This window comes from Notamacropus eugenii, chromosome 2 (genome assembly GCF_028372415.1).
Source record: "Notamacropus eugenii isolate mMacEug1 chromosome 2, mMacEug1.pri_v2, whole genome shotgun sequence".
Lineage (NCBI taxonomy): Eukaryota > Metazoa > Chordata > Mammalia > Diprotodontia > Macropodidae > Notamacropus > Notamacropus eugenii.
This window is the reverse complement of record NC_092873.1, coordinates 486,233,261-486,248,149: the sequence shown is the minus strand read 5'-3', so window position 1 is coordinate 486,248,149 and position 14,889 is coordinate 486,233,261. Positions and strand designations below refer to the sequence as shown.

Below are 14,889 nucleotides of genomic sequence, written 5' to 3'. Positions count from 1 at the left end.
CTTACTGAGTGACCCTGAGCAAGTCATTTCTCAGTCTCAGACTCCTCATCTGTTAAGTGGGGATAATAACACCTACTTCATAAGGTTATTATAAGAATGGAATGATGCATGTAAAATACTGTGCAAATTTGAAGGTGCCACGAAAACATTAGACATTATTGTATCTAAATGCTGAGATATATATATAGATATAGATATATAGATATAGATGTAGATATAGATATAGATATTGATTTTGCAGTATGCTAAAATCTTCAGATATTATTTCCGGAGGAAAATACTTACCATCTTTACCATCTACTCCTCCTTTTACTGGTGAGTTTGATTTTTTTTTTCAATTCAAGATAAAGACTTAAAATGTATCCCTATTAAATTCTATTATTTTGGATTTGCCCTGATGTTCTTATAGGTCAAGATAATTTTGAATCCTTATTCTTTAATCTAATATGTTAGCAATTCATCTCAGTTTTGGGCAATCTGTAGATCTGATTCCCCAACTCTGTTTTTATTCAAGTTGTTAGCGGGGATGGTATAAAAACAGCTCATGATTAAGTACACATCAGTGAAGTGTTTGCTGATGCCTGCCCTCCCACAACCACTCCAGCATTGACTGTCCCCATTTTTTTAGTTGTCTTCAATGTACCCTGTCTGCACATCTGATGTCAAACACTTAATAATTTCCCTCTTTATCCATTCAACCACTTCCTAATTTACCCAATTATAGACCCCCATCTCTCTAACTGTTCTATAATCGTTACACGATGGACTTGATTAATGCCTTATTAAAATTTGCATAAACCATATCTACATTCCCTTGATCTACCATTGTAGTCTGATCATCAAAGGAAATGAAGTTAGCCTGGTGCCATCTGCTCTTGAAGAAACTGTTGGATATTTCCTTTGATTCCATCATACCCTTTATTATATCATACTTACCTATAGACATGTTATACCCTCCTGAGCAGAATGTAAAATCTTTGAGAGTAGGGTTTCACATCTCCAATACCTAGCACAGTGCCTGCACATCGTTATAAATATTTGTTGAATTTAGATATAAAATGCTGCAGTTCTCTGCAGATCCAACCCCAAATAAAATAGCTCCTAAATAACAAGCATTAACATTTCCTACCCTTAAGCATGTAACTTCTTAGCTAGCTAAAATTATTTTTTAAATAGAAATGAATTCATTTACTCAGCCTACATTTTTGATCACCTACTATATAGAAGATATTAAAGCATAAAGAAAAAATACAAAGATGAATGATAGATAATCTTACCCCCAATGAGTTTATAATCTGCTTGCTGAAATATCACACACACATGGATTTATAAGACAAGGCCAAATGTACCAGTTGCCATCACACAGGTTCTAACAAAACTATGGAACTTTGGAACAAAGTGATGTATGACAAAGGGATCAGTCACAAAAAAGATTAATGAAATACTTGGTATATTAGTAGCGATTTGAAAAGTTGACACTTTAGATAGGACTTGAAGGAGAGTTCTGATGTTGCTAAATAGAGATAGGGCAGGAAAATGATCACATGCCAGGAACAGTATATGGTGAAAAATCCAAGGAACAGAGAAAGGAAGACATTGGGGGTGCTCATTAATAATGAGTAATTCAGTTTAGTTGAAACATCGGGTACATTGTGGGAGGGGAGATAGTGAGAGGTAAAATACTAGAAAAGATTTAATAACCAGCTTTCTGAAAACTCATGACACACTTTTAAGTTTAATCTACATTGTTAACATTTTCTCCATGTCTTAATTCTATATAATCAAGAAAATAATATATCAGACCTTGAATTGTAGCATTTGCTAATTTCCAAAGTGTAAATGCTCTTACAGAAAATTTAACAATTGTCTCTCAAGAGCCAGTATAAGCTGACCCCAGCATACTCTTGAACTTGACTCCAATCATGGAAGACCTTATAAAGACTTATAGGTGATCTTCAATTTTTTTCTTGATGCAGATCCTATTTTCATCTTAAAATAGTTTTTTCTTACTAGTTGAATTACAAGTAACTAGAAAGTTTTCAGTCATATCCAACATATCATACTGAATTTCCTAACTGATTTAAACTTTAATATCCTAGTTCACCAATAAGAATTAAAAGGGCTATTGTAAAGATGTACTAACAAAACCAAAGGATTCATGCTGGAAAACAGTAGATAAAACTATGACTGAGGAATTTAAATTCCCATGTTGAAACTACAGTAATGCCGCACTCTGCTGGAAATTTAAATATTTGAACCTAGCTATTGAAAAAGTTAAAGATTCTCTGTAATTAGCAATTGCACTTTTCCCCCTCCAAGACATCATTGTCTATCTCTGTTACTTTAAATTCAATAAAGAGTCCGCACTCAGATAAGCTCTATAGGTTATGGAAGAAAATGAGAAATGGGCTATTAACTAATTAATTCACATACTATGTCTGGGAGGGTGGGAGGTGGAAAAGAAAAGGCATCATTAGCCCCAATTTGTAGATAAGGGAGCTAAAAGGTTAAGTGATTGGCTTCAAATCACAAAGTGAGGAGGCAGAGAGTCAATGACAGAATTTTCTTTCTCTTTCTTCTTCATTTGACTTTTTTTTCTTTTTTTAGCAAGGCACTTAACCTCTCAGTATATTAATTTATTTTTATAAACATATTCAGTTAGGTAATGGAAAGTGGTTCATTACCACTTCTTGACTCTCAGGAAAAGCCTCCTGAGACCTCCATCTCAGACCTGGTTTGCATCCTCTCTCAGTATACCTCTTTTTTCTGTATATCACCTCTACAGGTGAAACTCACAGGGGATCCAATTCTCATCTTCCTTCATATTACCTATAACTGATCTGAGTGCACAATTCCTTTTAAACTCAATTCAAACTTCTCCCAGGATTTTACTGTGAAATAACCTAAATTTAGGAAAATATGGGAATGGATATGAAATGTGTGTGTGCGCATAATATGCAATAAAACTATAGGAAACTTTTTCAACAATTTTAATTTTAAAAAACTCAATTACATGTTTCTTTGTTAACTTACTTTTAGAATATGGACTCTGATCACAGGGCAGGGACTTTGTCTTTCTGATTAAATTCTACTTATCTCCAAGTAGAGCCAAATTCACACTTGGGAACTCAATAAATATCTGAGTAATTGAGTGACTGAATTTATATCCAACTGGAGTAAAATTATTTTCAGCTTCTGTTCAATTCTGGAACCATTGGAAAGTTTTCAAATGAAACAGTGACCTGATTTCTGTTATAACTCAGGCATTTAGCGCTTTGAGCTTTTGGAAGAGTTTGCCTCACAAAACTCTGGGAGGTCATATAAGTATTACTGTCCTCACTATTCATATGTGCTAAATGAGACTTATAGGCTTGGAATCACGCATTCCAGTTCTTTTGACTTTGAAATTTGAGGCCATTTCACTACTTCTCAATAAATATAGAAACATATATAGCTATAGAACTGTGTAATGTATGCATGCATATGTAGCATATGTATATAATACAGGCATAAATATATATAATATATTTGCATAATGAATAATGTAGTGTATCCCAAAAGTCTGAATGAAATTTTTTGGAGACTCTGTATGTGTGTTATGTGGGTGTGTTTATGCAAAGGTGTATGTGGGTATGTGTACACATGTGTATATATACATACATGCACACATGCACAGATAGCTATGGAAATAATTATATGAAAGTATATGTTGATATATAAGTATACATTGATATAAATTTATATGTTTACATAGAAGTATAGAAACAAATATATAAGCATATGTTACATTTAGCATATATTTCTGCTGTTAAGTATATATGTTACATATTATGTATAAATATATAACATATGACATAATATAATGCTTAAATTATTAAATTTTTAACATCTTAAAACTATACTGAGACTTTTGGGACATTTCATACATGCACATGTAAATTCAAAAATAAATATGTGTAAGCATATATTGTATATAAAAAACTTTATGCTTATGAATAAATACAGAAATGGATATGTAAGTATATTTTATATTTAAGTATAATAGCAATTTAAATAAGATGTTTATTTCTACAGCTATAAGCTCTTATTTATTTCTATGACTACATGTGAATAATTCTATTAACTGAGAATAAGGCCTAGACTTGTTATTTTATTGACATAGGTCATTCCCAGAAAAGGAAATTTCCTCTACCAAAGCATCTTCTCTAGGAGTTTTGATCTTAGGGAGTTGGCTAGAGCAGTTGTATCAAACTCAAACAGAAATGGATTCCTGCAGGCTGCATATTGATTTAGAAAAACACAAATTAATATTGTCTTTGTTGTATTGCATTTTTATTTTGTTAAATATTTTCCAGTTACATTTTAATTGGAGTCACTTTGACACCTCTGGGCTAGATCACTGAGAGGTTAAAAGACCTACTCAGGGTCACCCAGACTAGTATATTTCAGAACCAAGACTTGAAGCCATGCCTTTCTGACTTAGAGGCTAACTCTTCATCTATTACACCACCACTGTCTCTGCCTGCCCCCTTTCTCCTCATTCTCCTTTTTTTCCCTCTCCCTCCTCCATTTCCTTGTTCTTCTTCTCCTTTTCCTTCCTATTGTTCTTCTTGCTACTCTCTCTCTGTCTCTCTGTCTGTCTGTCTCTCTGTCTCTGTCTCTGTCTCTCTCTGTTTCTCTCTCTCTCTCTCTATCTATCTCTCTCTCTCTCTCTCTCTCTCTCTCTCTCTCTCTCTCTCTCTCTCTCTCTCTCTCTCTTCCTTCTGTTACCTTCTCTCTCCATAATTACACAAATACACACACATTATATACCTGATACTAGTCCTGCTCTGATATATTATCACAAGGTGCTCATGGAGGTTTTTCTGGATTATCCTCCTCTGGAAAAATCTTACCTGATTCTTGGGGTAATTAATTCTTAGACTGGAATGTGTTTACTTTTCTGTGTACTTTTGGCATTTTCTGAATAGTGAGTAAGCTCCTTGAAGTCAGGGCCTGGTATTTTTGTCTTGGCATCTTCAGAACAAAGCACTGTTTCCTGAATGTAGAAGGCATTTAAGAAACGTTTGTTGAATTGAGTTTTCAAAGGACAAATCAAGAAAGAGTAACATCTGATAGGTCTTATCAGGCTTAAAAAGGCATCAAATGTGGTTTCTTACTGGGCTGTATGTCCTTTATACATTTTTAGTCATAGTAACTTTTGAGGATGCCTCTACATCAGGGTTCCTATGACATGGACGCTTTTGGCATAATGGGAAACCTATAGACCTCTTCTAAGAATAATGTTTTTAAATTCATAAAATACATAGGATTACCAATGAAGACCATTGTATTAAATAAACACATTTTTCCCATTCTGAAACCAATAAAGGAATCCCCAAACTCGGAGCCCAAGTAAAGACTTCTTGTTCTGTATCATTCAAAGAACCTATAGCATCTACATCACAGATTAATAGATTCGTAGATCTAAACATGGAAGGAACTTCATAAATCACTCAGATCAACTCCCTTATTTTATAGATAAGGAAACTAAAGTACAAAGAGAACTAAGTGACTTGGACAAGTCTACACAGCTAATTAATAGATCCATGTTCTTTAACTCAAAATCTAGTTCTCTTATCATTGTACCACATTAATAAAAGTAGACTTCTACTTAAAGGAAATAGAGGTTTCATTTCAAGCAAAATCTTTTGTCTTATGGAAAAGAACCTATGAAAAAAATTTAAATCAAATTTGTCTTCCGTAACGGTTTTATCACTTCATAACTCCATCAACACTGCATCAATGAGCCTGTTTTCCTGAAGGTCCTCAAACATTTGTTCTTTTCTTGTCATATTTGCCAATCTGATAGATGTGAGGTGGAATTTCAGAGTGATTTTAGCTTTCATTCTGTTTAATTACTAGTGATTTAATTCAAATCAAAAGGTAATGTTATATTTGAATATCATTTTTCTTGCCATGTTAGTCTCTATAGTGAGACAGTTTAGAAAGATAAATTCTCATTATAAAGATACATAAAAATGCAAATGTGCATATTATATCATATTTCTACTGTGTAACATTTGGGACCTCTATTTTACTCCCTCTATGATACTTCTACATATTCTGTAGGTGATACAGGTTTCGTCAAGATTCTTCCATCAAGCATTGACTTCAAATAATCCTTTCATTATGAAAAGACTTCAGTTGTTGGCCTGTAGACAGTCATCCAAGGACCAGAATTGCCCTTTTTATAGAGTTTCATCAGTAAAAGGCAGACCACCAAGTGATTGTTATTTTATTCTTAGCCATGGAAAATAAAGAAAATTGTCTAATAAGGAAAAAAGAGGTTTTGATCATTATTGGAGATGGGAATATCTATACCAATGAAATCATGGATCTTTGAAATATTAAGGAATAAGCTTTCACATTAAATATCCCACCTTTGGCCTAATAGTAAATGTGGCTGATTTCTGCCAAGGTAACTGACAGGCATTTACTACATTAATTTTTGCAACCATGCCTTGATCTGAATTTTCTCTATTTACATGAATTCTCAGGATAATGATTTGACTCCTTTAGGGTTTTTTTAAGAATTGAAAAACAACTTCATATCTCAGTTAAGTTCTTGATTGTATTATACCCACTTTACTTTGGCATTCATATTAGAGAACAAAAAATGGAAAAGAAAAATCTAGCAAGCAGGAGCTGTCCAAGGTTCTGACATACCATAGATATTCTGTCCACAGTTTCTTCTATTCACATAGCATCCAGGACTAGTTCCCTGGAACTGCACCTCCTTGCCTTTCATAGGAATAAAGAATTGAAGGCTTTTCTTGTTTATATGTACCTAAGTTGCCCTGGGAAATAGCGGTTGAGCCCATAAAAGCTCTTCATAACAACAGTCGTTGCAAGGAAAACTGTCTCTTCCATTCCAGCAGCTGACTATTTTTTTCTGTTTTGTGAAGTTGTGGCTTGCCTATTGTGAAACTGGAGGGGAAGAAAAATAATTCCTTGCAGACATTTTTTGGTTTGTATATATCTTTGTAGGGTTGGAAGGGTTCATGGGTCAATAAGGAGCTGATCAAATCACAGGTGGAAAAGGTTAGTGATACAGATGCCTCAAAAAAGCCTCTCTATACCCCATGATTTTTAACCTAGCTTTATATTTTTTTAAATATTTTGATAATTTTACGTTACTATAATTTGTTTCCTTTATTATCCTGTGTATTTTATTTTATGTATTTAAATCTTTATTCTGAGAGGGGTCCCATAGTACCAGTCATTCCATCAACTACATGTTTCCTTTGCCAGCTCATTTTAGAGATGAAGAAATTGAAGCAAACAGGTATAAGTGACTTACTCAGGGTCACACAGTTAATAAGTGTCTGAGGCTAGATTTGAAATCAAGAAGAAGAGTCTTCCTGACCCCAGGCCCAGCACTCTTACCACTGAGCCATTTAGCTGCCCCATGTGCAAGTAAGCTGTTATTATTATCGCTAATCTTCAGAGCTTTGTGTGGAGCTTTATGTTCTTTTGTTATTTTTAACATATGATGCCATTTTTTAAAAATCCTCTTCAGTCACCTTCCTTTGCTTGCACGTTCTATAAGCCTTTTTTTTGTTTTAAATTTGAATCTGTTGAAGGGATCTCTGTACTTCTCCCAAAGGAAAGCTATCATCATCCTCTCACCAAAATTCCTTTTCTTCCAAAGAGTAATCATTTGCGTTTGTGAGATCAGGACTTCATTCTCAAAAGAATCTATTCCATCCCTTTTGATCCAATTTGACCTTTACAATACTAAACCATGGATTCCTACATTGCTTCTATAAACACATTTAAATCTAATATCCCCAAGTAAATGTCAATTTTCAGTTAAATGACTGCCATAAAATGGACAGGCAAATTCCTTTAATCCAAAACATGAGCATTATTTATCATTTAGAAAAACACTTTTCATCTCCTTTATGTCAGTCATTGATAGTTGTGCTCTCTTTCAAAAACTGACAAAATGTTTGCATATAAAAATTTGTTTTGATTACAATGTTTTGTATTTTAAAAATTCTCAAGTTATTCCAGATATAATTTGAGAAGCAGAGCTCACTTAATTTTTATTAAGATATTTTAATAAATTTTATCCAACTTGGTAGAATTAGTATCCTGATTTCATAGATGATTACATTATGGAGTAAATTATTTTCATGTTTATGTTTAAATAAACATATCCATGAATAATAAAACAGGAGTTGCTAATTGAAACTGAATTATAATAAAATAATTGTTGTGCTTTCAAATACTTAGTTAAAAAAACAATTTTAACTCACACCTAGAATAAGAATGACCTTTCTCTTTTTCCTAATATTCTCCTTTCCCCAGCAAAAATCAAAAATAAAGAGTTATACATGTAGAAAGACTTTGGATGGCCTGTTGAATGCAAATTTCTTTTGATTGAATGGTTAGTTATTCATTAATTCTTCCCACATTGATATTTGATGGTTATAAATTGCACAGAATTAAATATAAAATTTACATTTGAAAATATGAAAAACTTTTTTAGTGTTCAAAATTAATGAGGAATGGCAGTTTAAATAAGATGGATTTCCTTATATTTAGCTATTCGTGTTTTTAAAGGTAAAATCCTTTGTTATGCCATTTTAGATATCTCACCTTCACACTATGATCTAATATTAAATTAGGAAATTTAACTTTTACATGTTCCTTCTTTATCTTGATATCAGTGCATAATTTTGCATTTGGTTAATAGCATGAGTTCTGGCTTTAAAATTAATTAAGATTTCATTCAAACCCAAAGCTGGGTTAATTGATGAACACATTCCCCCAAGACAGAAGATTGATCATATTCTTGGAATATTCAGGACAGGAGGGTGAGGGAGGAAAGAAGGAAGGAAGGAAGGAAGGAAGGAAGGAAGGAAGGAAGGAAGGAAGGAAGGAAGGAAGGAAGGAAGGAAGGAAGGAAGGAAGGAAGGAAGAAAAGAGAAGGAAGAAAGAAAAGAAAAGGAAGGAAGAAAAGAGAAGGAAGGAAGAAAAGAGAAGGAAGGGAAGAGTTAGGATTTCAATGAATGCTTCCTGGTCCTTCATTGTGAATCAGCTTTATTAACTCATATTCTCCACACCAAGTTGAGGGGAAATTACTCTTTGAACCAATGACCATGTGGCTTAAAAATATACCAGAAGAGATAATTCAGGTAGAAGATATAGGAAAATTCTCCTTCACCTAGACCCTGCTGTGCCAACCGAATCTTTTGCTATATTGTTATGGATAACTCTCATAGGAACAAATCATATATTTCAACAGTATCTATCAATCAGTCTACAAGTACTTATTATACACTTACTCTGGTAACATCCTCAGGAAGCTTATATTCTAGCAAGGGAGCCAGAATGTATATATATACATATTTACAAAATATGCATAGAGTAATTTTGAAGGATAGCACCTGTGGAAGGGGGAATAAGGAACGACTTCATGACAAAGGTCGTGTTTAATCTGGAATTTTCAGTGCACAAGGGAAACAGGCAGAAGGTGGGAATACATTAAGGACTAGAAATGATATGGCACATGCAAGGAACAGCAAAGGACAGTTTAGCTGGCTCATAGAGAATATGAAAAATCATAGATGTAGAGCTGGAAGGGTTTTTACAGGACAATAAGTCCAACTCTCTTATTTTAGAGATGAAGAAATCAATGCTAAGATTGAGTGACTTGCCCAAGGTCACACAGTTAGGAGATGAATGAACCAGAATTTGAACCTAGGTATGTGACTCACAAGTCCCACTTTGTCTTCATTACTCTTTGCTGCCTCTTCAACCTATTCTTCTTTTGGCTGACCACAGTGTCTAAAGTCTTGCTCTGACATTTCATTATTTTGTAGAGGTGGTTTTGGCTCTCATGGTTGTACAGGTGGAATGTAAGCTTTAGTTAATCCTACCAAGATGCAAAAGTTTTCGGAAAAAACCTGGGATGGATTGCCATTCCAAGACTGGTCCAACTGAATTGAGAGACACTCAACACCAGAAGCTTGCTAAAACAATTCATGAAATTATCTGTGAAGAAATAGTGGAGTGGTTTTAAACTGCTTTGGTGAAGACTTAAGTTGGAAATCTAGTTCAGTGCCTTACTCTTTGAAAATATTTAAGAAATATTTTTAAATGAAGAAATGAACTCCACTTTCAAGCTATAGCAATAACTTTTTATCTGGAGAGTGATAGACGCAGTAACACTGATTAAGGTCCATGTAACAAATATTTCTTAGCCCAGGAATTCATTGATACAGTGTATGGCATATTGGACTTGTCGTCAGAAAGACCTGAATTGAAGCTATGCTTCAGATACTTACTACTTGTGAGACCCTAAATTAGCCTCCCTTAATCTCACTCAGCATGTTTCCTCACCTGTAAAATGGAAAAAAAAAATAACAGCACCTCTTTTACAGGATTCTTGTAATGATCTAATGAGATAAACTGTGTACAGTATTTTCTAAACTTTAACATTACCTGAGTGTTAGCTGTCCTTAAAATTATTGTGCTTGGTATTGGGGATACAAATGTAAAAAAATATGCACCCTGGTTTTAAGGTCCTTAAATTCTTCTGGGGAATAAGACATTTTCCCAAATGAGAATGATATGATATGAAATATGGTAAGGGCAAAAGAGAAATCCAAAGTATTCTCAAAATTTTGGAGAAATAGAACATTTTTAGCTGGAAGCAGGGAGAAGAATCAGAAGTGTGACCAGGAAAGCAGTGGGTGATGAGAAAGTCCTGGCCTGAGATAGAAGCTGACAGCCTCAAACTGAGCAACAAAAGCTACCATAGAGGGTTAGGATTGGGGTGAGAATGAAATAAGTAGAAGCATTGACAATCCAGGATAATCATTAACACTAGATTAATTACCGTTTTACATTAAAGCTTACATTAGCATAGATAGTAATAATGAGAACTGATTCTAGTCTCTATTTCCTTCTCTGTTTGAGTTGACAAGGCTGGTTTCAAAGGATAGTGAGGATAGACTTTAAATTTCTAGATAAATACATTTTCAGAGAATATCATAACTAATAACAATAGAAAATTTTCCCGAGCTACTTACAATTGTCTGAGAATATATGTACTTGGTGACTTGAGAGTTCATGTAATGATTATTTTATTAGGACATCACCAGATGCTATCTCCTCTCCTTTAGTGGGGAGTTCCTTAGGTCCTCCAACCTTCTCTCTCCATACCTCTTCTCCCACTCTGCCTCTTTTACATCTATCTGAAAGGAAAGTAGTACTGACCTTTACTAGAAGTAATTTCTTAATGCTACATATAGTCTTAATCTTATTTGTGAACATAATATAATACAACACACACCCCCCAACTGAGAACTCCTGTGAATACTCCTTGTTGTAGGAGTTAAGTACTTGTCTTGTGCTTTGCCTTTGATCACATACCATCCAATTCCTCCAGATTTTCCTCAATATTACATAGTGAATAGAGAAACTAGGTGGTACAATAGATAGAGAACAGCCTGGAGTCAGGAAAACATGAATTGCAGTCCAGTCTCAGACATTTACTAGCTGTATGATGCTGGACAAGTCACTTCACCCTGTTTGCCTCTGTTTCCTCATTTGTCAAATGAACTGGAGATGGAAATGCCAAACCACTCCAGTATCTTTGCCAAGAAAACCCCAAATGAGGTCAAAGAAAGTCATATGTGACTGAATAAACAACACCAATTTTATAAGTCCTTAAGACCATGGGGTACCTTTCTTTGTATCCCCAAAACATTTTACTGTATCTTACATATAATAAGTGCTTAATAAATGCTTGGTGACTCTTATTTTCTGTCTCTCTCTTTTCCATCTCATGTTTACAACCATATTCACTGCTGTCTCTTCATCTCAAAATTTCAAAAGCTGTTGTTTTCATCAGTACAGGTTACAACCCTTAAGTGTGTGTATTATGTGCGTATTATGTCCTGCTTACAGGACTGCATATTTTAAGATGAAAAGGACCATGAGTAATAAGTGGCAGAGCCAACATGGATTGCAAGTACCATGACTCCTAAGTTCAGTCCTCTTTTTATACCTCCATTCAGCTTCCCTAATCTTAAAAAGACTTTTTCTCGAGTCTTCTATCCCACCAAGTTAATTTCTGATTTATCTCCTTCATTTCAACACGAAATTTATTGAAAAGTGCTTTATTTCTGCTACATCTTTTTTTCCAACCCACTCATGTCAACCTCTTGCCATTGATCTCTTGCCATTTTATAGAAACTGAATAAATAATTCCAAAAAATGTTTATTAGGCACATAAGATGTGCTAAAAACTGTGCTAAACTCTCAGACTACAATACAAAAGTGCAGGTAGCTCCTGATCTCAAGAATCTTACATTCTAATACCAGGAGACAAGAAATGTAGAAGAGTGGTTTTCAGAGAAGAGCATTGGGTTTTGTGGAAGTTACAGGGATGGTGACCATAGGGAAATATATTGGCACCTCCTTTCTGGTATTAATTTGATTATGGTTCTGGACCTGAAGGAGTTGAAGGGTACAAACTCCAATGGCAACAAAGCAACTGAAGAGAAGATGACTAAGAAGTAAGAATAAAGCATGGCTGGAACCAACTGGTAGTGGACTGCATAAGGCATTTACCAGTCAGTACAGAGGAGCTTCAAGGTGGGAGATCTAGAAATGAAAGGGTTAAAGCCCTAAGAACATAATTTCTCCTCTAGGAACTAAGGTCACTGGAGATAAAATTGTTCTTTCAAATGTTACCAATAACTTCTTTACTGTTAAAACCAATGACCTTTTCTCTGTCCTTATCTTCCTTGACCTCTAATTCAAGAGAAAGGGATTTTTGTCACTTAAAAACATTGTTCTATGCCTCCCTTTCTGACCATTTTCCTTTTTCAGCTTAGTCCCCTTCCTGGTCCCTGAAGCTGAAAGCTCCCCAGGTTTCTGTCATTTGCCTTCTCTTCTCTCCTTGGAATCTGATTCATCCTCACAACTCCAGTTATCCTCTCAACCAAAAAAATGCTCAAATTAATCTTCTAATCCTGATCTCTTTTTTGAGTTTTCAACTCATTTCTGATTATCAGCTTGTCATCTCTTCTTCTACGTCTTGGTGGAACTTCCAACTCCACAAATCCAACACAGAACTTTTCATTAGCCTCCTTAAAGTGGTTCTTCCTTCTGACTACACTGTTTTTTATTAGTGACACCAGCATTTTCCTTTCACCCATGCTTGAAATCTAAGCATTATCTTTAACTCTCCCTAACCTTTCTCATTCTCCATCAACAAACCAACAGGCTTCTATCAAGCACCTTTTGTATGACAGGCATCACTGGAGATACAAAGAAGAAGAACAATTAATAGTCACTGGCCAAAGGATCTTGCAATATATTAGGGTAACAGCATATGCACATATAAGTATATACAAAATATAGACAAATCAAATACAAGATAATCACAGGAAAGGTACTAACAGTTAGTGAGTTTAGGAAAGGCCTCCTGTAGGAGGTGGGATTTGAGTTGATCTTAAAAAGGAAACTAGAATTTCTAAGAAGTAAAGGAAAAGGAGGAAGTCCATTCCATGCATGGGGTACCATCTTTATAAAGACACAGAGATAAGGGTTGGAAAGTTTCAGGATAGGCTTTGCCTTCATATTATTTGACCAGTACCAAGTGGTTCTAATGATTACTGCCTTTAATATAATCTGAGATGTACTAATAATATACCTCCTTTATTCCTAAATTGGTTTTCATCATTTCCCTTGCAATTCTGGGAATTTTGTAGGATCATAGATTTAGAGCTAGAAGGGAACTTGGACTTCATTAATTAATTTTCTTTCATCTTAGAGATGAGAAACAAAAATTCAGAGAGGTTCATTGACCAAGGTCTCTGTAGCAGCAAGCACCCTGACACATCCAGGATGGCCTGCTAACACAAGTTCTCAGATCTGCTTTTCTAAAAGGAAAACAATTTTTGAGGGGTCAACAATCTTCCTTAAAATACAAGCAGAGAAATAAAGACCAACAGACAGGGCTTCTAACTGTCTGACCATAAGCAATACATATGTTACAGATCAACAGACAGATCCAACTATTTGACCATTACATACGTACATAGTCACCAGAGAGAGAAGCACCAACATATGGGTTTTCAAAGCCAAGGGGTTCCTTAATGGCTACCCAGAGTCATATCTGGCACATGAACCTTCTTTCAAAGAGTAAACCCCAAAGCAATACCTCACCTCAGAGTATATGTACACTTTTCAGAGCAGAAGGGCACGACCCTTGTGACCAGTGCCTCATTAGCAATTAACAAAAGATGTGAGCCTTCCTACCAAACAAGCCTCCCCTAATCAAGCTTCCCTTAATGGGATTCATCTGAGGCTCATTAATGGGCCAGAAAGATCTTTTAACTTCCATTAACATTACAGTCACATACATAGTAAATGTTAGACATTTCTTCCTCCAGGAATTTTGCGAATGTTTCCTTGGGTTGAATAAAATCTTCCATTGGAAGGTAACTTGACTACTTGATTGGTATAGCATTGATTATATAAATCAATTTAGGTAGCAGTGCCATGTTTATTATATTAAAATAGCAGCTTTGTGACACAGTAGATAGAGAGCTGGCCTCAGAATCAAGAAGACTTGAATTCAAATCCTACCTCACATACTGACCCTGACCAAGTTGCTTGATCTTTCTCACCTTCCACTTCTTCATGTGTAAAATGGGGATAATAATAACATCTACATAATAGGGTTGTTGTGAGGATCAAAGGAGTTAATGTATGGAAAGCACTTTGCAAACACTAAAGATCTATGTAAATGCTAGAACCGTGAGCCCAGAACAACCCTCTTCCCTTTTGAGCCCTACTTTGTCATCTATATAGTGTGTGCTT

General features: G+C 34.9%; 1 protein-coding gene across 1 annotated transcript in view; it reads left to right on the top strand.

Moving 5' to 3' along the window:
• Positions 1-14,889, top strand: part of ADGRL4 (adhesion G protein-coupled receptor L4) — a 136,490-nt gene that overhangs the window by 55,274 nt on the left and 66,327 nt on the right. The gene's annotated exons all lie outside the window — the stretch shown is intronic.